General features: G+C 38.1%; 1 non-coding gene across 1 annotated transcript; it reads right to left on the bottom strand.

Moving 5' to 3' along the window:
• Positions 1–22,437: 22,437 nt before the first annotated feature.
• LOC112699765 (small nucleolar RNA R71) lies at positions 22,438–22,545 on the bottom strand. The gene has a single exon (XR_003152704.1). It is a non-coding gene; the product is annotated as a small nucleolar RNA R71 (small nucleolar RNA).
• Between the last annotated feature and the right edge of the window lie 712 nt (positions 22,546–23,257).

The raw sequence follows: 23,257 nt of genomic DNA, 5'->3' as shown, positions 1-23,257 counted from the left end.
ACGTTGAATGAGACGGTGCCGGTGCCAGTTGCCTGCTCTGGTGCCGGCTGCGGTGGAGAGTGGAGACTCCCCGGTCGAAGGAGAAGAAGCGAAGGAGTAGAAGAGGAGAGTTCACCGAATCAGAAATCCGAAATTAGGGCTTGTTCTGCTTGTGCTGGAACTGAAAAACTGAAGATGACGGCGGAGAAGACCAAAGGCAGAAGAAGAGAAACAGAGCTGAGACCCGTTCAACGTTGAATGAGACGATGCCAGTTTTCTGCTCCGGTGCCGGCTGCGGTGGAGAGTGGAGACTCCCCGGTCGAAGGAGATGAAGCGAAGGAGTAGAAGAGGAGAGTGGAGACTCACCGAATCAGAAATCCGAAATTAGGGTTTTTTTAAGATTTGGATCTTAATGTGGATCTGGATCTGGATCCGGATTTAAAACCATTTAAATGGATTGGATCAAAAACCAAATTATAAAATAAATATAATTTGGTTTGGATTTTTTTTGGTTTAAAACTGGTTTTTTTTAAATGGTTTGGTTTGGATTTGGATTAAAATCCAAAATTTGGATTTTTTTGCCCACCCCTACTTTGCAGCTGCCAAGAATTGAGCCAACAACAAGCTTTAAAAAACACTTTTACGCCTGATTTAACATCAAAAACAACTTTAGAATCATATGGACAACAAAGGCTGAAGCTTCATGATGATGAAAAGAAGGTTTTACTCACCTCAAGGCAGCTAGAAACCACGTTTTCTTAGAGCCTATGGTGATTGAACAAGAGATTTTAAGAGAGAACATGAAGAAAACATCATCAGCTTGAGTTTCCACCATGGCTGAAACTTCAAGGAGGAGGAGCAGCCATCATGCCTTGATTTACTCCATGAAAATTGATATAGAAATGAAGAGGAGGAAGAGGTGATCATTTTGGTCGGATTAGATTTTTGATAGGGGTTTTAGTTTGAGAAAGAAAGGAGAAAGAAGCTTGAAGCTTTCATGGAAGTTCTCTTGGTTTCTTTCATGCAATTTTTGTATTTTGGCTTGCCTTGGAAGAAAAGATGATGATAATGATGAGTCTAGGGACCCACGGGATTAGGATAAGCATTATCCTAAAGTTTGGTGTAAAGAATATCTCAAGAAAGGATAATTACTAAAGCTAGATGTATTATAATACAAGTGTTTCTTACTTTTTCCTTAAGAAAGCTTTGCTTGGAGAGCAAGAAAGAAAACATATGGTGGCTAACTCTGGGAGAGCCACGTGTCATAAGGTGTTGACTCATCTGAGTTTAATAATAAAATATCATTCTAAAGATAATTACGAAAATTAAATACATCAGATTATACTACTTAAGGATAAGCATGAGCTTTACTAGTATAAATGATACTAGTAACATGATAATCATGAGTATAAAAGATATATGATGAAGCATTAGCATTGCTAAGTTCATCTAAGAATGCCAGTATTATCCATTACCGGTAGATTTCTAGCTCAGTTATTATATTACTAAACATAGATCAACATTAACCACAACAGAAGAAATAATAATATAATATTCCAAATAAAATAATTATATATGAATATTATATTAATATAATTTTTCTCTTAAAATTCGAGACCGGCTCGTCACAATGAGACTAACCACGGAAATCAGAATTTTCAAATTCGGACCCGAAGTGGCTCAAAACCGCAACTTTTCGTGACGTGCCTGCTTAGATTAGGATAGGTGCCTGGTGCAGTTAAGATGCTGACTCAGCAGCTTGATGACACAGCACATGTGCAGTGGAGGTGTTTATATGCACTAAAATTCCTAAAAATTCCATAAAAATTCCGTTTGACCCCGAAAAAATGTCGTTTCTTTGAAGCTAAAGGCTAGGCCGTTACATTTTGATTTTGGGCCTTTTAAAACTAAATTAGTTTGTTATTGGGCTAGTTACTTTGTTTAGCTTATTTTTTAGTAATATAAATTTTTGCATAATGAATAAACAATTTACACATAAAATTAAGCTTTTGACCCTAGATGATAATGTTTAGTCATCATCAAATTATTGTTTTTATTTTCTCAAACTCAGCAGATTAATTAGTTTAGTTTATTTTTGTTAGTTCATGCAAGAATCAACTCTAAATGTAACTTCTCCAAGTTTTATTTTACTTGTATTTCTCATTTAGGAAGCCAATATGTAAAATTCTGATTAAATAAAAATTAAATAAATAATTAATTAAATATGGCCGACGGGGTTGGAAAAATTTAGAATCATAATTTGAAAATTTAAATGTGATATTTGGATTCAGAGAATTTTTTCAAGTGGAAAAATGTAAATTTATGCGAAAAATGCATAAGGACGCGTGCCAATAATTTAACCGGTCGTACCGGCTTAAACTGTTCAGTACTGCGGGTAAGAAAACTAATTATGAGTCTGAGAAATTAAGAAAGTAGAAATTATAATCTAAAAAAGCAAAAATACTTGAAATGCGAATTAAAATACCAATCTTAAAGGTTTTGGCCTAAAGTTGGGTCAACAGGCTAAATTGGGTGAACCAGTCCCAAGTGGGCTTAAGCCCACACAATATAAACTCCATTTCAGTACAACACAAACACACTTTTCCCCTTTTGAAGAGAGAGACACGGATTAGAGCAAGAGAAAAAAGAAGAACATAGATCCTAACCCGCTTTGATCTTCAAAACTCCATAACTTTTGATCTGGAGCTTCAATTGACGAGCTGTTTGTGGCCACGCAAATCTCTTGTCAAGCTCTTCAATTTCATTTAAGAAATTCTATAAGCCTCTTCCTCACCAATCTTATGTTTTTACTTTGGTGTGCAAATTATATTTTTGGCTTGTGTATTCATGGAACTTGGTGATTTTTGTGTTTAAGGAGAGTTCTAGCTTGAGTTCTAGCTAGATATCATCACTAATTTTAGTGATAAACTTTTCTCATTTGTTTATAAAATTTTATGAAATTCTAGAGTTTAAGTATTGTACATATTATGTGAAATTAGTGTAGATTGAGTACTTGAGGCATTGAATTGAGCATTGGTACTGTTTGAGCTTGTCGGAGGTGAATTTAGAACTTAGACTTGGTGGACTTCAAGTTTGAGGGTTTGGTTTTGATGTCATTAAGGTGCGGTTTAAATTTCATTTAAATGCTATAACACCCTAATTACCCTAAGCTTTACCTCGCATCGTAAAGCAACGGTTAATAAAAGGTTACAACAATTCTAAAGCTAGTATATAGATATATAAGAGAATAATAGTATAAAGATCTAGCCGCAGCTCGTGGAGTTTAAGACGGCTAGTTATATACAGACAATACAGAGTTTTTGAAAGTAAAACAACTTATACAATATTTCTCTCAAAGTAAGCTCTAAGGCATAGATAAATACAAAAGTGAGAGATCTATACAAAATAAACCAAAAGACTTCTAAAACATAGCAAAGATCCTTCTCTCTGTCACCATCAAGCAACTCACCAAGGTGGGTTGTGACCTACATTTGAAAAACATCAACAGAATATGGTATGAGAACCGGAGGTTCTCAGTATGGTAACAATGCCCAGTGATATAAGATATAAGACTCCGGGACGTGAGAGGCAATCCTAGAACTTCATATCTATCACAAGATTCAAGCTTAAACCATAAGTAAATTTAAACCATTAACTTTAAACCCACAATGAAAAAGGGTAATCTAACTTAGTAGATTTCTAATCTAACAATTCTCCACTGTCCCACAATCTTCGCCAGCCTAACCAACATGCGATCCCATCGCAACCTCCTTCCAAATATCCTCAATCCCAGTAGAATACACAGATAATAACAATGCAAGTAAAGCACAAGTATAAGCATGTATATCAAGTAATTCAATAAGCATTTAAGCATGTTAAACATTTAGGCAAAGAATACAAGTCGGAAAAGCAAACAAACAGATAGAATATGCACATGATGAATGCATGTCCTATTTGGCTGTGATATCACATTGTCGGTTCAACTGCCAACCCGACACATCTCCATGGAGATGTCGCCTTTTGGTCATGAATAAAAGTGGGATCCCCCCACGGATATCGTGCCGGGAACACTACCCACGGATATAGTGTCAGGTACACTCTTGTGATCCAAAAGGATGCGAGCTGGATACTCTGCCTTAGACCTCACATCTCAATTTAAGCGGGACTAACCACCAACCTTACGCCGTCACCACGACGGGATTAACCTATTGTCCCTGCCAGGCGCATAGCTTCTCAACATTCTCAATAAAATAACAAAACAGTGGTTTTCAGAAATCATTTTAGTCAGTACTCAGTAGTTCACCACTTCCACAACTCGTATCATTAACCATCAACACAATGCTTTGCCATTTTACTCAACCAATTTAGTCCGTAGTATTCTAGAAACCTAAGCCTCTATTTTCTAGTTTCACTTAAAATTCACCTATTTAAGTCACTAATCCTATTCTATTTGTCTCTATGTCTGTCTAAAAGATATTTCTCTTAAACTACAACTTAAGAAAGTTTGGAAGGTAGGAGAACCTTTGAAAACAGAGAAAAATGATGTTTCAGGAAACAGGGGTCTCACATACGCTAGCCCGCTGCCTCGCGTACGCATGCTGTTGAAAAAGGGGTGGTCGCGTACACAACCACCTGCTCATGTACGCGAGTGTCCCAACCTGAATGGGTTGCTTGCATTGCGTGTTAAGATTCACGTAAGCAAAGGCTTCATTTTTGATAGATTGCGTATGCATATAGTGCCTCGCATACGCAAGATGCCCAACCCGAATGGTTTGGTCGCGTACATAGGTAGTGTTCGCGTACGCGATTTACCCAACCCGAATGGATTGGTCGCGTCGCGTGCCCCCTATCGCGTACGTAGCCCACACCAGACATAGAAAATTTTTAAATGTTGTAGAATTCAGTTTTTGACACCAAACTTTAAACAGTCATAACGTCCTCTACAAAAATCTATTTTCTACAAACTTTATATCAATTTAAAGCTCTCAAAGCAACCTTTAATTTTAAATAAAGTTCATTCAATTTGAAGATTTGAGACTCAAGTTATGATCTGTCAAAGTTCACCAAAAACCGGTTTTTACCACAAACAACAAGGTTCTCAACTTTGCGAAATTCACAACCAAACTAAACCAAAATCACACCAGACCTCAATTCACCTAAGAATTTACCATTTTGTGTCTCATTTTACCAATCTTACCAATTTTTCATTCACATCTCATGATCATTAACCCCCCATAATCAAACATATCACACTAAACAAATTCTCAGTTAACATACTCATCAATCATCATTCTATCGCTACAAATCATCAACATCAACCTCATTCATTCTCAATATCAATATTCAACACTATTTATTAACATCAACAATAGTATTCATCAAAATCATCAGAGTCATCAGTTCATCATACATCATCAATCAACAAGTTCAACAACCAATTCAATCCAAACCTTTCTTATGGGTCACTAGCCTAAGTGTCCAGAAATATTATATATTACATAGAGGAAACCAAAACCATACCTTAGCTGATTCCTAATATGCACAAAATCACCAAGATTTGATTCCAAGTCAAGCTTCTAACCACAACCAAGTCACCAATTCAACTCTAAATGCTTTCGATTATCCAATACAATTCCAACAAGCTCCAATATTCAAACTAACATAATACATTTCATAGAAATCAAAATCTAATACTCATAATATATCAATTTACAAGGGTTCTTGAGAAACTTTACCTTATCCACTGAAATTTGGGATAGAACCCAACAATCTCTCACTAATGGTTAGTACCTGATAAACCACTCTTTTATGGCTGTAAAGATGGAAGGAACACAAGAAACTAAGGAGATTACCAGCGAGCATCGACGCGCGCGCATGGCTCACGCGAGCGTGCAGAATGGAGAAAGTCGCAGCAACGCGTACACGTGCCTGACGCGTACGCGCGGATTGGAGTCTGCACGAGTGATGCGCACGCGTGGATGACGCGAACGTGTGACAAGAAAAATCGGTGAATGACGCGCACGCGTGGACAATGCGGACGCGTGACAAGGAAAATTAGTGAATGACGCGCACGCGTAGATGACACGGACGCGTGACAAGGAAAATCGCTGAATGATGCGCACGCGTGACCGACGCGTACGCGTGACATGCGCGATCTGTAGAAATAACAGAGAATGCTGGGGGCAATTTTGGATAGTTTTAGGATTTTAGATCTGAATCTAGAGCCAGTTTTTGGTCCAGGAACACAGAATAAAGCCAGGGAACACGCAGAGACTCAACACACATCAGCACATTCTCATTAGGATAGTTTTAGGATTTTAGATCTGAATCTAGAGCGGAACTACTCTTCCTCTAGGTTCTCTTTACATTCATTGTTTGTTAGTTTTATGCTTTTTGCTTTGGATATTGAAGAGTCATCACCTCCGTTGAAGACACTAGTCTAGTTTGTTTCCTTACTTGCTCTTTTATTTATTCCATATTCTTAATTATTGTTTAAAGTGGTAATTGGATTATTTTCATGGATTGTTGATACAGAGGATTACTTTTTTTTAATTAATTTTTAGTCTCTATTTTATTTAATTTATTATGTCTTCTTCTTATATTTTTCTGAGTATTATGTTCATGTCAATGGAGTAGATTCCGTACTTGACATGGGGGTTGATTAATAGGAGACACTTAAGTTGGAAGGCTTAAGTAAAGATTAAACTAGAAGTTGTTGGCTAGTTCTGTATTTACTAACGCTAGACCTTCCCAAGGGAGAGGACTAGGATTTGTAAATTAGAGTCAGCTCAATCACTTGACCTTCCTTTATTTAGTAAGGGTTAACTAAGTGAAAACAACAACCTTTTTGATACTACACCTAAGAGATCCCAACAAGGATAGAACTTCCAATTGATCATTCCCCCAGTCAAGGCTTTTTTCATTTAGAATATTAATAATCATTTTTAGTTTTTTTTACAACTATTTAATTGCTCATTATCCAAACTCAAACTCTCTTGAAATCCCTAATTAATAAATTAGTATTCTCTCAACAACTCGTTGGGAGACGACCTGTGATTCATACTCTCAGTATTTTTCATTCTAATTTTGTGACAACTCTTTTAAATTGATACGCAGAATCTTCGTTGGTTAAGAGCTATACTTGCAACGCCATTTTCTCTACAAACTCTTAATCGGTGATTTTCTGCCACGTCAATTTTTGGCGCCGTTGCCGGGGAGTTACAACAGTGTGCTAATTTATTGGTTGGATTTTTATTTTATTTGTACTTTATTTTATTTTATTTATTACCATGAGCCGTATGTCTCTTTCATTGAATGATGCGTTCACTACCTGATCTGAGTCCACCCGTATTTGATCCTGAAATTGAAAGAACTATCTCATGTATAAGGCGGGCTCGGCATCGGTTAGTCCTTTCTGAGGACGAATCTGAAACGTCATTTAAGGAAGAAACAGGTTCCCTTTCTACTGATTCGGCTGATTTGAGCGCAGAGGACATGGCAGATCCCAGGAGGATTACTCTTCAGGAGGCAGGAGCTCCAAATTTTACATTACCACCTTTCCAAGCACGTAATCCAAATCTGGGTGCAGATATTAAACTAAAGACTGCACTAATTAATCTACTATAGAAGTTTCATGACCTACCTGCTCAAGAGCCTCTCAAGCACCTCAGAGATTTTTAGACAGCCTGTTCGACTGTTAGGCGTAATGGTGCATCTGAGACTCTTATTCTGTTGGCCGCTTTCCCATTTTGTCTTGAGGAAAAGGCGAGGGAATGGTACTACACTCAACCTGAAGCAGTTGTTACTAACTGGGATACGCTCAGGAGAGAATTCCTAGAAATATACTTTTTAACTAAAGTTACTAATAGACTAAGGAAAGAGATTTCAATGATCATCCAAAGCGAATCTGAGACTCTCTATGAGTACTGGGAGCGCTTCACTAATCTCCTAGACACATGTCCCCACCACATGATTGAAAAGTTGGTGTTAGTCAGCTACTTCACACAAGGCATGAAGCCTCAAGATAAGACTACATTAGATGGTTCACACAATGGTTCTCTGAAAAAGTATAAGACCACAGATGAAGCATGGCAACTGATCGCTGACCTAGCTGAGTCTGCTCGGACTCACAAGCACAACAGGAACAACCACCCCAAGGCTGTAGCAGAGGTTTCCTCTAGCAGCAAGAATACTGCTCTCACACAATCAATATGTGAGGTGACCAACTTACTGAAGCAGATACATCTGGACCAACAACAAACTCAACCTCCTTCACCATAACATAGTCAACAACTGGTTTCTCAGAGAGTATGTGGAATATGTGCTGATTATAGTCATTACACTGATGAATGTCCACAACTCCAACATGAGGACAACACCTTGGTAGCTACTCACAATTTCTATGACCGCCTGAATCAAGGATACTATCAACAAGGCAGCAACTATAACCAAGGTGGAAACTTTAATCAAGGTTGGCAGGACAACTCCAACCATGGTTGGAGAGAAATTTCCAACCAGGGATGCAGGGACAACTATAATAGAGGAGGCAGAGACAACAATGGAAATCAGAGGTGGAATAATAACAATAGATAGTAGAATCAGAACCAGCCTTACAGAGCACCTCACTAAAGGCAGTCCTAAGCACCTCAGAACAACCAACAGCAGACCCCTCAGATTACTTACCCCCCTTCCTCTTCTAATAAGGAGTTACTACACTCGATTGATCAAAGACAAAAGACCATGGAGAACAACCTCACTTCTACCTTGAACAGTCTAAACTCTACCTTGCAAGCTCTTGTCTCACAGATTGGAACACTAAATAACTCCAACAACCAGCCTTCAAACTCTAGTGGAATTCCCTCTCAACCTTTACCCAACCCCAAGGGAAGTATCAATGCCATCACTTTGAGGTCCGGAATCACACTGCAAGAGAGGAATCCAGAGGAGCCAAGCTCACTAGACCACGCCCCAATGGAGGACATGCTTGAAGTAGAGGAACTTGAAGAAGAAGATGAAGTGCAAGACTTGGTTGAAGAAAAAATACCTCACCCTCAGAATGAAGCACCAAAGGAAGCAGAAGCTGCAAATGGCGTCATTCCTATTCCATTTCCACACCTTGCACGGAAGTCCAGAAAGTAGATGGAACTTGATCCCAAAATGGTAGAATTTTTCAAAAAGGTTGAGATAACTGTTCCCCTTTTTTATGTTATTCAACAAATACCTAAATATGCAAAGTTTCTGAAAGATTTATGCATACACAAAGATAAAATTAATGAATTAGAAACTATTCCTTTAAGTAGTTCTATATCTGCTTTAATGGGAGGTATACCTGAAAAATGTAGTGATCCAGGTCCATGCATGGTTAACTGTACCATTGGAGGTGTATTATTTTCTGACTGCATGTGTGATTTAGGAGCATGTGTTAGTATAATGCCATTGTCTATATATGATGCTTTGAGGTTCCCTCCCTTAAAAAGGTTAGTAGCTCGTTTTGTGTTAGCAGATAAAAGCATTATTACAGTAGTTGGAATTGCTGAAGATGTATTAGTGAGCATTAAGGGGCTCACATTTCCCATCGACTTCTATATCCTGGAAATGCCCCCTAATGACTCAGGAAGACCGTCATCAATCCTGCTTGGAAGACCATTCCTGAAGACTTCGAAGTTCAAGCTAGATGCATTCTCAGGAATTTACTCCTTTGAGATAGATGGCAGAGCAGTGAGTTTCAGTTTGAATGAAGCTATGAAGCACCCTCCGAAAGATCATTCTATCTTCCAGTGCGACATCATTGATGAAACTATAGCTGAAGTTCACCAAGAAGAAGTAGAAGAGAAAAACTTGGAGTAAGGTCCAAGTGTGGGGACACCCTCTGAACATAATGAGGACACTTTGCCATTATCAATAACCCCAGATGATCCAGAGCCTAGCCAAGAGCAGAAATCGGAATTGAAGCCCCTTCCTCCATACCTCAAGTATGCTTACCTTGACATGGCAAGGGAACTCACTTCCCAACAGGAAGAGCAGCTACTCAGTGTGCTGACACAACACAAGAATGCAATTGGGTGGAGCTTAGCGGATATAGCAGGCATCAGTCCTCAAGTTTGTGAGCACAGAATATTCTTAGAATAGGGATCAAAGCCTGTCCATCAACCCCAAAGAAGATTGAATCCCACCATCTTAAAAGTTGTCAAGAAAGAAGTGACCAGGCTACTCGAAGCAGATATTATTTACCCCATCTCAGATGGTGAATGGGTCAGTTCAGTATAAGTGGTGCCCAAGAAGTCTGGAGTCATAACAGTAAATAATGAGCATGGAGAGCTCCTGACAACTAGAGTGCAGAATTTATGGAGAGTGTGCATTGACTACAGGCGTCTCAACCAAGCTACTCGCAAGGATCATTACCCTTTGCCATTTATTGATCAGATGCTTGATCGCCTGTCAAGTAAATCCCATTACTACTTTTTAGATGGTTATACAGGCTATTTTCAAATTCATATAGCTCCTGAGGATCAGGAAAAGACTACTTTTACATGTCCATTTGGGACATATGCTTACAAAAGAATGCCCTTTGGCTTGTGCAATGCACCAGCCACTTTCCAAAGGTGCATGATGAGTCTTTTCTCTGATCTCATTGAGAGCTGTATGGAGGTTTTTATGGATGATTTTAGCGTTTATGGTGATTCCTTTAGCCTTTGCTTGGATAATTTAGACAAAGTATTAAACAGGTGTGTTAATTCAAACCTTGTATTAAATTTTGAAAAGTGTCATTTGGTAAAATAAGTGATTGTTCTAGGACATGTTGTCTCTCATACTGGTATTTCTATAGACCCAGCAAAGGTAGATGTCATTTCTAGTTTGCCTTACCCCTCATCTGTGAGGGAAGTCCGTTCATTCCTTGGCCATGCAGATTTCTATAGGAGATTCATTGATGCCAGGGCATCTTGGCTAGTTTTACTAGCCATTTTTTGTATGCTTTAGGTTGGTTTCATGCATTTTCTTAGGAAAATAAGCAAGTATTTGGTTGAAAATGCAATCATACCATGATTCAAGCAAACATTGTGTATTTTGAATGATTTCATAAGAATTATGCATGAATTGAATGATAAAATGGATGATGCATGATCCCATGATTAAGAGCAAGACTTTGATGCACTTTGTTTGATTGATTTCAGGTAATAAGAAGTAGAGAAGAGCCACGTTAGTGCCACTAACGTGGCCATTAACGTGGAAGAAAAGAGAAGCCCCAACGTTTGTGAGAAAGTTAATGGCATTAACTTTGAAGAAGGAGAGCATGGAACGTTAGTGGTAAAAGTAAACACCACTAACGTTAGCGAAGGGCAAGAAGACCCACGTTAGTTTCCACGTTAGTTACATTAACATGGGAACTAACGTGGAAGGAAGGAAAACTCCAACGTTAGTGGAAAAAGTAAACGCCACTAATGTTTGCGAAGCCAAGAACACCCACGTTAGTGGCCATGTTAGTGCTACTAACATGGGTATTAACGTGGAAAAAGGAGGCAGCTATGAAAGTTAGTGGAAAAAATGAACGCTAGTAACGTTTGCGAAGCAAAGAAGGCCTACGTTAATGGTCGTGGACACTAACGTGGGCAAAATCTCACCCGGCAGCCTGACCATGCCTTCTTCAAACAAGAATAACATGAGCCGCAAAGCTCCAAATGAGGTGATTCCAGTGGTATCGGAAAGTATAATTCCAGTGGACACATGGTGGATGATGAGCGGATATTTTATACGCTTTATGGGGGTAATTTCATATAGATTTTAGTATATTTTAGTTAGTTTTTAGTATATTTTTGTTAGTTTTTAGGAAAAATTCATATTTCTGGACTTTACTATGAGTTTGTGTGTTTTTCTATGATTTGAGGTATTTTCTAGCTGAAATTGAGGGAGCTGAGCAAAAATCTGATTCAGGCTGAAAAAGGACTGCTGATGCTATTGGATTCTGACCTCCCTTCACTCGGAATAAATTTTGGGAGCTACAAGAGTCCAATTGGCGTGCTCTCAAATGGATTGGAAAGTAGACATCCAGGGCTTTCCAGCAATATATAATAGTCTATACTTTGCGCGCAGATATATGACGTAAACTGGTATTTAACGCCAATTCCATGTTGCATTCTTGCGTTGAACGCCAGAAACAGGTTGCAAGTTGGAGTTAAACGCCAGAAACAGGTTACAAGCTTACGTTTAACTCCAGAAACAGCCCAGACACGTGACAAGCTCAAGTCTCAGCCACAGCACAGATCAAAGTTGGAGTTAAACGCCAGAAACAGGTTACAAGCTTACGTTTAACTCCAGAAACAGCCCAGACACATGACAAGCTCAAGTCTCAGCCACAGCACAGATCAAGTGGGCCCCAGAGGTGGATTTCTGCACTATCTATCTTAGTTTACTCATTTTCTGTAAACTTAGGTTACTAGTTTTAGTATTTAAACAACTTTTAGAGACTTATTTTATATCTCATGACATTTTTAGATCTGAACTTTGTACTCTTTGACGGCATGAGTTTCTAAACTCCATTGTTGGGGGTGAGGAGCTCTGCAGCGTCTCGATGAATTAATGTAATTATTTCTGTTTTCCATTCAAACACGCTTGTTTCTCTCTAAGATGTTCATTCGTACTTAACCATGATGAAGGTGATGATCCGTGACACTCATCACCATTCTCAATCTATGAACGCATGCCTGACAACCACCTCCATTCTACCTTCGATTGAATGAATATCTCTTTGATTCCTTAATTAGAGTCTTCGTGGTATAAGCTAGAATCCATTGGCAGCATCCTTGAGAATCCGGAAAGTCTAAACCTTGTCTGTAGTATTCTGAGCAGGATTCAGGGATTGGATGACTGTGACGAGCTTCAAACTCGCGAGTGTTGGGCGTAGTGACAGACACAAAAGGATCAATGGATCCTATTCCAACATGATCGAGAACCGACAGATGATTAGTCGTGCGGTGACAGTGCATTTGGACCATTTTTACTGAGAGGACGGATGGTAGCCATTGACAACGGTGATCCACCAACACACAGCTTGCCATAGAAGGAACCTTGCGTGCGTGAAGAAAATGGCAGTAGGAAAGCAGAGATTCAAAAGGACAAAGCATCTCCAAAACTCCAACACTTTCTCCATTACTGCATAACAATTACTAATTTTCATGCTCTTTTACTTTTTACAATTGAAACTAAAGAACCCTATTGGTATCCTGACTAAGAAAAATAAGATAACAATAGCTTGCTTCAAGCCAACAATCTCCGTGGGATCGATGATGATTGGATTTTTGACGGTTTAGAATTTCACTAATGAAATCTCGTTGTAAAGTATAGTCTCTAAACCAACAATAATCCTTTCATACAAAAATTTGTTTGTCACAAGTACAAACCACTAAAATCTATAAATCGAAGTATTTAAACCTCGGGTCGTTCTCCCTAGGAATTACAATAAAGTGTCTTGTTATTGGTTGTGAGTTATTTTGGGGTTTTAATAAGAGGCATGAAAGATAAATGGCAAGAAAGTAAACTAACAACTATAAAAGGCTCTTGGTAAGGTGTGAGAACTAGAAGTCCTATCCTAGTTATCCTTCTCAATTGTGATGAGAATTGTTCATTGCTACTACTTAGTTAACCCTTACTAAATAAAGGAGAGTCAAGTGGATGAATTGACTTGAGCCACAAGTTCTAACCAACTCCCAAGGAAAGACTAGCTTTAGTGCACTCCAAACCAATTAGCAATCTCTCCAATTACCAATCAACAAAGAAATTAGATAACTCAAGTGTCACTAATTACTCTACCTAGATCAAGAGGAACAAAATCTATACTATATCTAGAAGAGGCATTTCAACAAACACATAAAGTGCAATAGAAGTAAACATTATTAAATGCAAGAATTAAAGGAATCTACAACTACAAAAACAAAAGATCAACAATAGAAAAGCAAAGAAGACACATTTATTATGAATTACCTCTTATTGAATTGGGAGAATGTAGAAGAAACAAAAGTAGATCTACAACAAAATATAAGAACAACATAAAGGAAATTTCAACAAAAGAATAGAATAAGATGAATCTAACAACAAGGAATTGAGAAGTAGAAGTAGAAGAATGAATGAATGAAAACCTAGATCTAAGAACTAAGCCTAATCCTAATCCTAATTCTAGAGAGAAGAGAGTGCTTCTCTCTCTAGAAACTACTTCTAAACTAATCCTAATGAGTGTGAATGAACTAATCTCTTTGCTCTTCAATCCTTGGCTTTAAATAGCAGTTTAGGTGCCAAAGTTGGTTGGAATTGGGCCCCATAACCCTTGAGAATTCGTTGGTCATGTTTTCATTAAAAAATCATAAACCAGCACCGACGCGCACGCGCACAGCACGCGACGCATCCATGGGGTGATTCGCAAGGTGCGCGTGCGCGTCCACGGGCGAGTTCAACTTCTTTGACTTTTCATGATTTCTCCACTTTGCATGCTTTCCCTCTTCACTCCTTTGATCCATTCCTAGCTTTTTCAATCTGAAATCACTAACAAACATATCAAGGCATCTAATGGAATCAAGGAGAATTAGATTTAGCTATTTTAAGTCCTAAAAAGCATGTTTTCACATCTAAGCACAAATAAGGAGACAATCGCAAAACTATGCTAATTTAATGGATAAATGTGGGTAAAAGGTGATAAAATCTCTTAAAATCAATACAAGATAAACCGTTAAAACGGGGTTTATCAATCGACCCTTACTCAGGTAAGGTATTACTTGGATGACCCAGTGCACTTGCTGGTTAGTTGTGCGGAATTACATAGTGTGAGTGTAATTTTCGTGCACCAATTTTTTGGCGCCATTGCCTGGGAATTGTTCGAGTTTGAACAACTGACGGTTTATCTTGTTACTTAGATTAGGAAAAATTTGTCTTTTTGGTTTACAGTCACTAGAATTGCATCTTTTATTATTCCTTTTAAAATTTTTTCTTCAAAAACATTATTTTTCTTTATTAATTGTTAGTTTTTCATTGAGTTTAGTTGCATGTTTTAAGTTTGGTGTCCTTTGTGTTTTTGTCATCAAAAAAAATAATTTTTATCTGTTCAATCCTTGCATTTGTTAAATGTGTCTATTTTCTTAGGAATATTTGCCCCTTTGAGTTTTTCTTTTTAAAATCTTTTTCAAAAATAATTTTTCTTTGATTAAATCTTGTGCCAAATTTTCAGTTTGGTGTTTTCTTGTTAATTTTCCTTTAGTTTTTGAAAATTTTATTGTGGTTTTCTAAAAATTTTAAGTTTGGTGTTCTATCTTCATGTTCTTGTTGTTCTTGTGAGTCTTCAAAGTGTTCTTGAATCTTCTTTGTGTTTTGATCTTAAAATTTTTAAGTTTGGTATTCCTTGGTGTTTTCCCTCCAAAATTTTCGAAAACAAGGAGCATTAGATCTAGAAATTTTAAGTCTTGTGCCTTTTGTGTGTTTTTCTCTTTCATCATAAAATTAAAAAATAAAAAAATCTTCTCTAACTATTTTTAAGCAAATATTTCAAAATTTATTTTAAAAATTCAGATTTCAATCTCAAAATTTTATCTTATCATATCTTAGTTGTCAAGTTTTTTAAACTTTTTAAAAATCATATATTTTTCAAAACTTCCTAACCACTTTTTCTCTCTCTTTATTTTTCGAAAATCCTCACTCATTTTTCATTTATTTTATTTTATTTTATTTCATTTTTAATTTCTTTTTTTAAAAAAAATTATACTACTTGAATCTCCAATTCACAACATCTCCTTTTCTCCATCATGGACCTAAATAGAAATGAACAGTCCAGAAGGACTCTGGGGTCATATGCTAACCCCACTACTGCTTCATATGGGAGTAGTATCTGTATACCCTCCATCGGAGTCAGTAGTTTTGAGTTGAATCCTCAGCTCATTATCATGGTGCAGCAATGTTGCTAGTATTCCGGTCTTCCACAGGAAGAACCTACAGAGTTTCTGGCACAGTTTTTACAAATTGCTGACACAGTACATGATAAGGAAGTAGATCAGGATGTCTACAGATTACTACTATTTCCATTTGCTGTAAAAGACCAAGCTAAGAGGTGGTTAAATAACCAACCTAAGGCTAGCATAAGGACATGGAAACAGCTGTTAGAAAAATTCCTGAATTAATATTTCCCTCCAAAATGGATGACACATCTAAGGCTGAACATCCAAGGCTTTAAACAAGGAGATAATGAATCCCTTTTATGATGCCTGGGAGAGATACAGAGAGATGCTAAGAAAATGCCCCTCTAAAATATTTTCACAGTAGGTGCAGTTAGACATCTTCTATTATGGGCTTACAGAGAAAACTCAGATTTCTCTAGATCACTCAGCTGGTGGATCTATCCACATGAGGAAGACAATTGAAGAAGCTCAAGAGCTCATTGATACAGTTGCCAGAAATCAGTATCTGTACCTAAGTAGTGAGTCTTCCATGAAAGAAGAGGCTAAAACGGTAACTGTTGAACTCAGTCCTGCAGAACAAGTTACTGAATTCAATCAGCAATTAGATTTTCTAACAAAACAGCTAGCCGAATTCAAGGAGATACTACAAGACACAAGAATGGCTAATAGGAATATGGAAGTACAGTTGAAGCTAACAGAACAGCAGTTATCAAAACAAAAAACAGAAGAGTGACAAGCAGTTTAATTAAGAAGTGGGAAAACATTAAATACCTCACTTCAAGGCAGCAAGAAGCCAAGATGAACAAACTGCTACCCAAAATCCCTCTGAGGACAGTAAGAGCCCGGAGAGGAATAATTCTGGCGCTCAAATGCTAGAAAGGGGTAGAGAGCTGCCGTTGAACTCCCAACCCATGCTCAGTTCTGGCATTCAAACGCCAGAAACATGTAAGGAATTGGCCTTGAACGCCCAAAGGAAGCTCAGTTCTGGCATTCAAATGCTAGAAACAGGTAAGGAGTTGGCGTCTAATGCCACTCTAGCTTCCACCCCTGGCATTCAAATGCCAGTGGAGGATCAGACATATACAAGTGCTAATAGCAACCCCTCTAAAAAGGCTTCTCAACCCACTTCTGTAGGCAATAAACCTGCAGCAACTAAGGTTGAGGAATACAAAGCCAAAATGCCTTATCCTCAGAAACTCCGCCAAGCAGAACAGGATAAGCAATTTTCCTGCTATGCAGACTTCTCAGACTCTTGAAATAAAGATTCTATTTGCAGAGGCACTTGAGCAAATACCCTCTTATGCTAAGTTCATGAAAGAGATCTTAAGTCATAAGAAGGATTGGAGAGAAACTGAAAAAGTTTACCTCACTGAAAAATGCAGTGCAGTCATTCTAAAAAGCTTACCAGAAAAGCTTAAAGATCCCGGAAGCTTTATGATACCATGCACATTAGAGGGTACTTGTACCAAGCAAGCTCTATGTGATCTTGGGGCAAGTATCAACCTAATACCTGCATCTATAATCAGAAAGCTTGGTTTGACTGAAGAAGTTAAACCAACCCGGATATGTCTCCAACTTGCTGATGGCTCCATTAAATACCCATCAGGCGTGATTGAAGATATGATTGTCAAGGTTGGGTCATTTGCCTTTCCCACTGACTTTGTGGTGCTGGAAATGGAGGAGCACAAGAGTGCAACTCTCATTCTAGGAAGACCTTTCCTAGCAACTAGACGAACCCTCATTGACGTCCAAAAAGGGAAATTAACCCTGAGAGTCAATGAGGACGAGTTTAGGTTGAGTGTTGTCAAAGCTATGCAGCATCCAGACACCCCAAACGACTGCATGAGCATTGATATTATTGACTCTCTGGTGAAAGAGGTCAATATGACTGAGAGTCTCGAAAATCTCTAAACCCTAATGAAAATCCCTAAACCCTAATAATAGAACCTCTGAAAATCCCTCAAGAAGAGGAGAAACCTCCTAGACCCGAGCTCAAACCATTACCACCATTCTTGAAATATGCATTTCTAGGAGAAGGTGACACTTTTCCTGTAATCATAAGCTCTACCTTAGAGCCATAGGAAGAGGAAGCACTGATTCAAGTGCTAAGGACAGACAAGACAGCTCTTGGGTGGTCCATCAATGATCTTAAGGGCATTAGCCCAGCCAGATGCATGCACAAGATCCTATTAGAAGATGACGCTAAGCCAGTGGTTCAACCACAAAGGCGGATGTATCCAGCCATGAAGGAGGTGGCGCAGAAGGAGGTCACTAAATTACTAGAGGCTGGGATTATTTATCCTATTTCTGATAGCCCCTGGGTGAGCCCTGTCCAAGTCGTCCCTAAGAAGGGTGGCATGACAGTGGTTCATAATGAAAAAAATGAACTGGTTCCTACAAGAACAGTTACAGGGTGGCATATATGTATCGATTACAGAAGGCTCAATACAACTACTAGAAAGGATCATTTTCCTTTACCATTCATAGACCAGATGCTAGAAAGACTAGCAGGTCATGAATACTACTACTTCTTGGATGGATATTCAGGTTATAATCAAATTGTAGTAGATCCCCAGGATCAAGAGAAAATAGCATTCACATGTCCATTTGGAGTATTTGCATACAGAAGGATGCCATTTGGTCTGTGCAATGCACCTGCAACCTTTCAAAGGTGCGTGCTCTCTATTTTCTCTGATATGGTGGACAAATTTCTGGAAGTCTTCATGGATGATTTTTCAGTATTTGGAGACTCATTCAGCTCATGTCTTTACCATCTAGCACTTGTTCTAAAGAGGTGCCAAGAGACTAACTGATGAGCGGATAATTTATACGCTTTTTGGCATTGTTTTTAGTATGTTATTAGTATGCTTTAGTTAGTTTTTAGTATACTTTTATTAGTTTTTAGTTAAAATTCAATTTTCTGGACTTTACTATGAGTTTGTGTGTTTTTCTGTGATTTCAGGTATTTTCTGGCTGAAATTGAGGGACCTGAGCAAAAATCTGATTCAGAGATTGAAAAGGACTGCAGATGCTGTTGGATTCTGACCTCCCTTCACTCGAAGTGGATTTTCTGGAGCTACAGAAGCCCAATTGGCGCGCTCTCAACGGCGTTGGAAATTAGACATCTTGGGCTTTCCAGCAATATATAATAGTCCATACTTTGCCCAAGATTTGATGGCCCAAACAGGCGTTCTAAATCAGCTCAAGAATGCCCGGCGTTAAACGCCGGAACTGGCACAAGAATGGGAGTTAAACGCCCAAACTGGCACAAAAGCTGGCGTTTAACTCCAAGAAAAGTCTCTACACATGAAAGCTTCAATGCTCAGCCCAAGCACACACCAAGTGGTCCCGGAAGTGGATTTTTATGTAATTTACTCATTTTTGTAAACCCTAGGCTACTAGTTCTCTACAAATAGGACCTTTTACTATTGTATTTTCATCTTTTGATCAACTTTAGATCTCTAGGTCATCTTTGGATGTCTAGTTCTTAGATTATGGGAGGCTGGCCATTTGGCCATGCCTAGACCTTGTTCTTATGTATTTTCAACGGTGGAGTTTCTACACACCATAGATTAAGGTGTGGAGCTCTGCTGTACCTCGAGTATTAATGCAATTACTATTGTTCTTCTATTCAATTCAGCTTATTCTTGTTCGAAGATATTCATTTGCACCCAAGAACATGATGAATGTGATGATTATGTGACACTCATCATCATTCTCACTTATGAACGAGTGCCTGACAACCACTTCTGTTCTACAAGCAAACAAGGCTTGAATGTTTATCTCTTGGATTTCTTAACCGGAATCTTCGTGGTATAAGATAGAATTGATGGCGGCATTCAAGAGAATCCGGAAGGTCTAAACCTTGTCTGTGGTATTCTGAGTAGGATTCGAGGATTGAATGACTGTGACGAGCTTCAAACTCGCGATTGTGGGGCGTTAGTGACAGACGCAAAAGAATCACTGGATTCTATTCCGACATGATCGAGAACCGACAGCTGAATAGCCGTGCCGTGACAGGGTGCGTTGAACATTTTTACTGAGAGGACGGGATTGTAGCCACTGACAACCGTGATGCCCAACATACAGCTTGCCATGGAAAGGAGTAAGAAGGATTGGATGAAGACAGTAGGAAAGCAGAGAGACGGAAGGGACAAAGCATCTCCATTCGCTTATCTGAAATTCTCACCAATGAATTACATAAGTATCTCTATCTTTATGCTTTATTCATATATCATCCATAACCATTTGAATCTGCCTGACTAAAATTTACAAGGTGACCATAGCTTGCTTCATACCAACAATCTCCATGGGATCGACCCTTACTCGCATAAGGTTTATTACTTGGACGACCCAGTGCACTTGCTGGTTAGTTGTGCGAAGTTGTGATAAAGAGTTGAGATTGTAATTGAGCGTACCATGTTGATGGCGCCATTGATGATCACAATTTCGTGCACCAAGTTTTTGGTGCCGTTGCCAGGGATTGTTCGAGTTTGGACAACTGACGATTCATCTTGTTGCTTAGATTAGGTATTCTTCAGAATTTTTAAGAATGAATTCTAGTGTTTCAAGGTGATGTTCTTATCATCACCAAAGCTGATTGATCTTCATCAATTTAGCTCTTGAATGCAATGTCCTGCTGAAGCTTGGCTAGCCATGTCTAATTCCTTTAGACTGAAGCTTTAGACTAACATTGCATGATTCCTGGAATTCTCATTAAGAATTTTGTTATCTTTATTTTCTTTTCCATTTAATTTTTGAAAAAAACCAAAAAAAATTACAAAATCATAAAAATAAAAAATATTGTATGTTTCTTGTTGAGTCTAGAGTCTTATGTTAAGTTTGGTGTCAATTGCATGTTTCTGTTCTTTTTGCATTCATGCATGTGTCTTTATTAATCTTCAAGTTGTTCTTGATGATTTCCTTGTTCTGATCTTTAAATTCTCTTGTCTTGAGTGTTTTGTTGTTTCTCATATGCATTCTCATTTTGTTAGTGTCAATAGTATACAAACTTCTAAGTTTGGTGTCTTGCATGCATTGTTTATTTGATTTTAGTTGCATTTTGATTATTCCTCATTATTAAAAATCCAAAAAAAAATTTAATTTATGTCTTTTCAAGTCAATAATACAGAAAATTGAAGATTCAGAACATACAGCAGAGGAATTACACAGAAAAAGCTAGGCGTTCAAAACGCCCAGTGAAGAAGACAAACTGGCGTTTAAACGCCAGCCAGGGTGCCTGGTTGGGCGTTTAACGCCCAAAAGGGTAGTGTTTTGGGCGTTAAACGCCAGGATGGCACAATAGGGAAGATTCTGTTTTTAATTCAAATTTTTTTCAGGTTTTCAAAATTTTTCAAAATCAAATCTTTTTCAGATCATATCTTTTCAATCATATGTTTTCAAAATCAATTTCTTTCCATTTTCAAAAAATACTTGCTAACAATTAATTATTTGATTCAACAATTCAAGTATGTTGCCTTTTCTGTTGAGAAAGGTTTAATGCTTGAATCATATCTTTTCTTGTTAGCTAAGTCATTAATTTTCAAAATCAAATCTTTTTTAAATTGTTTTTCAAATCATATCTTCTCAATCACATCTTTTTAAAACCATAACTTTTTAATCATATCTTCCTAATCACATCTTTTTCAAAATAGTTTTCAATCTTATCTTTTTAATTTCTAAATTCAAAATCTTTTTCAAAAATCACTTGATTTCTTTTCCACTCTTACTTTTCGAAAATCAATTAGTATTTTTCAAAATGTTTTTAAAAATCTTTTTAATTTATTTACAAAAATTTCTTCCCCTCTTTTCATATCCTTCTATTTATGGACTAACACACCTTCTTAATGCACAATTCGAACTCCATCTTTCTTGATAAGTTTGAATTCTTCTACCTCTTCCTTCTATTTTTTGTTTCCTCTGACACATCAAGGAATCTCTATACTGTGACATAGAGGATTCCATATTTTCTTGTTTTCTTCTCTTTCATATGAGCAGGAGCAAAGACAAAAGCATTCTTGTTGAGGCTAACCCTGAACCTGAAAGGACCTTGAAGCCAAAGCTAAGAGAAGCTAAAGCACAATTCTCTGCAGAGGACCTAACAGAAATCTTCAAAGAAGAAGACATGGCAGCCGAAAACAACAACAATGCCAACAATGCAAGGAAGGTGTTGGGTGACTTTACTGCACCTACTCCCGCCTTCTATGGGAGAAGCATCTCTATCCCTGCCATTGGAGCAAATAACTTTGAGCTTAAGCCTCAATTAGTTTCTCTAATGCAACAGAATTGCAAGTTCCATGGACTTCCATTGGAAGATCCTCATCAGTTTTTAGCTGAATTCTTGCAAATTTGTGACACTGTCAAGACCAATGGGGTTGACCCTGAGGTCTACAGACTTATGCTATTCCCTTTTGCTGTAAGAGACAGAGCTAGGATATGGTTGGACTCACAACCCAAAGAAAGCTTGAACTCTTGGGAAAAGCTAGTCAACGCCTTCTTGGTAAAGTTCTTTCCACCTCAAAAATTGAGTAAGCTTAGAGTGGAAGTCCAAACCTTCAGACAGAAGGAAGGTGAATCCCTCTATGAAGCTTGGGAAAGATACAAACAATTGATCAGAAAATGTCCTTCTGACATGCTTTCTGAATGGAGCATCATAGGTATCTTCTATGATGGTCTATCTGAACTGTCCAAGATGTCATTGGATAGCTCTGCTGGAGGATCTCTTCATCTGAAGAAGACGCCTACAAAAGCTCAAGAACTCATTGAAATGGTTGCAAATAACCAATTCATGTACACTTCTGAAAGGAATCCTGTGAACAATGGGACGAATCAGAAGAAAGGAGTTCTTGAGATTGATACCATGAATGCTATATTGGCTCAGAACAAAATATTGACTCAGCAAGTCAATATGATTTCTCAAAGTCTGTCTGGAATGCAAGCTGCACCAGGCAGTACTAAGGATGCTTCATCTGAAGGAGAAGCTTATGATCCTGAGAACCCTTCAATGGAAGAGGTGAATTACATGGGAGAACCCTATGGAAACACCTATAATCCTTCATGGAGAAATCATCCAAATCTCTCATGGAAGGATCAACAGAGACCTCAACAAGGTTTCAACAACAATAATGGTGGAAGAAATAGGTTTAGCAATGGCAAGCCTTTTCCATCATCTTCTCAGCAACAGACAGAGAATTCTAAGCAGAACCACTCTGACTTAGCAACCATGGTCTCTGATCTAATCAAAGCCACTCAAAGTTTCATGACAAAAACACGGTCCTCCATTAGAAACTTGGAGGCACAACTGGGCAGCTGAGTAAGAAAATTTCTGAACTCCCTCCTAGCACTCTTCC

The sequence above is a fragment of the Arachis hypogaea genome, chromosome 6, assembly GCF_003086295.3.
Source record: "Arachis hypogaea cultivar Tifrunner chromosome 6, arahy.Tifrunner.gnm2.J5K5, whole genome shotgun sequence".
Classification (NCBI taxonomy): domain Eukaryota; kingdom Viridiplantae; phylum Streptophyta; class Magnoliopsida; order Fabales; family Fabaceae; genus Arachis; species Arachis hypogaea.
The sequence above is the reverse complement of the archived record's forward strand: the minus strand, read 5'-3'. Positions and strand labels throughout refer to the sequence as shown.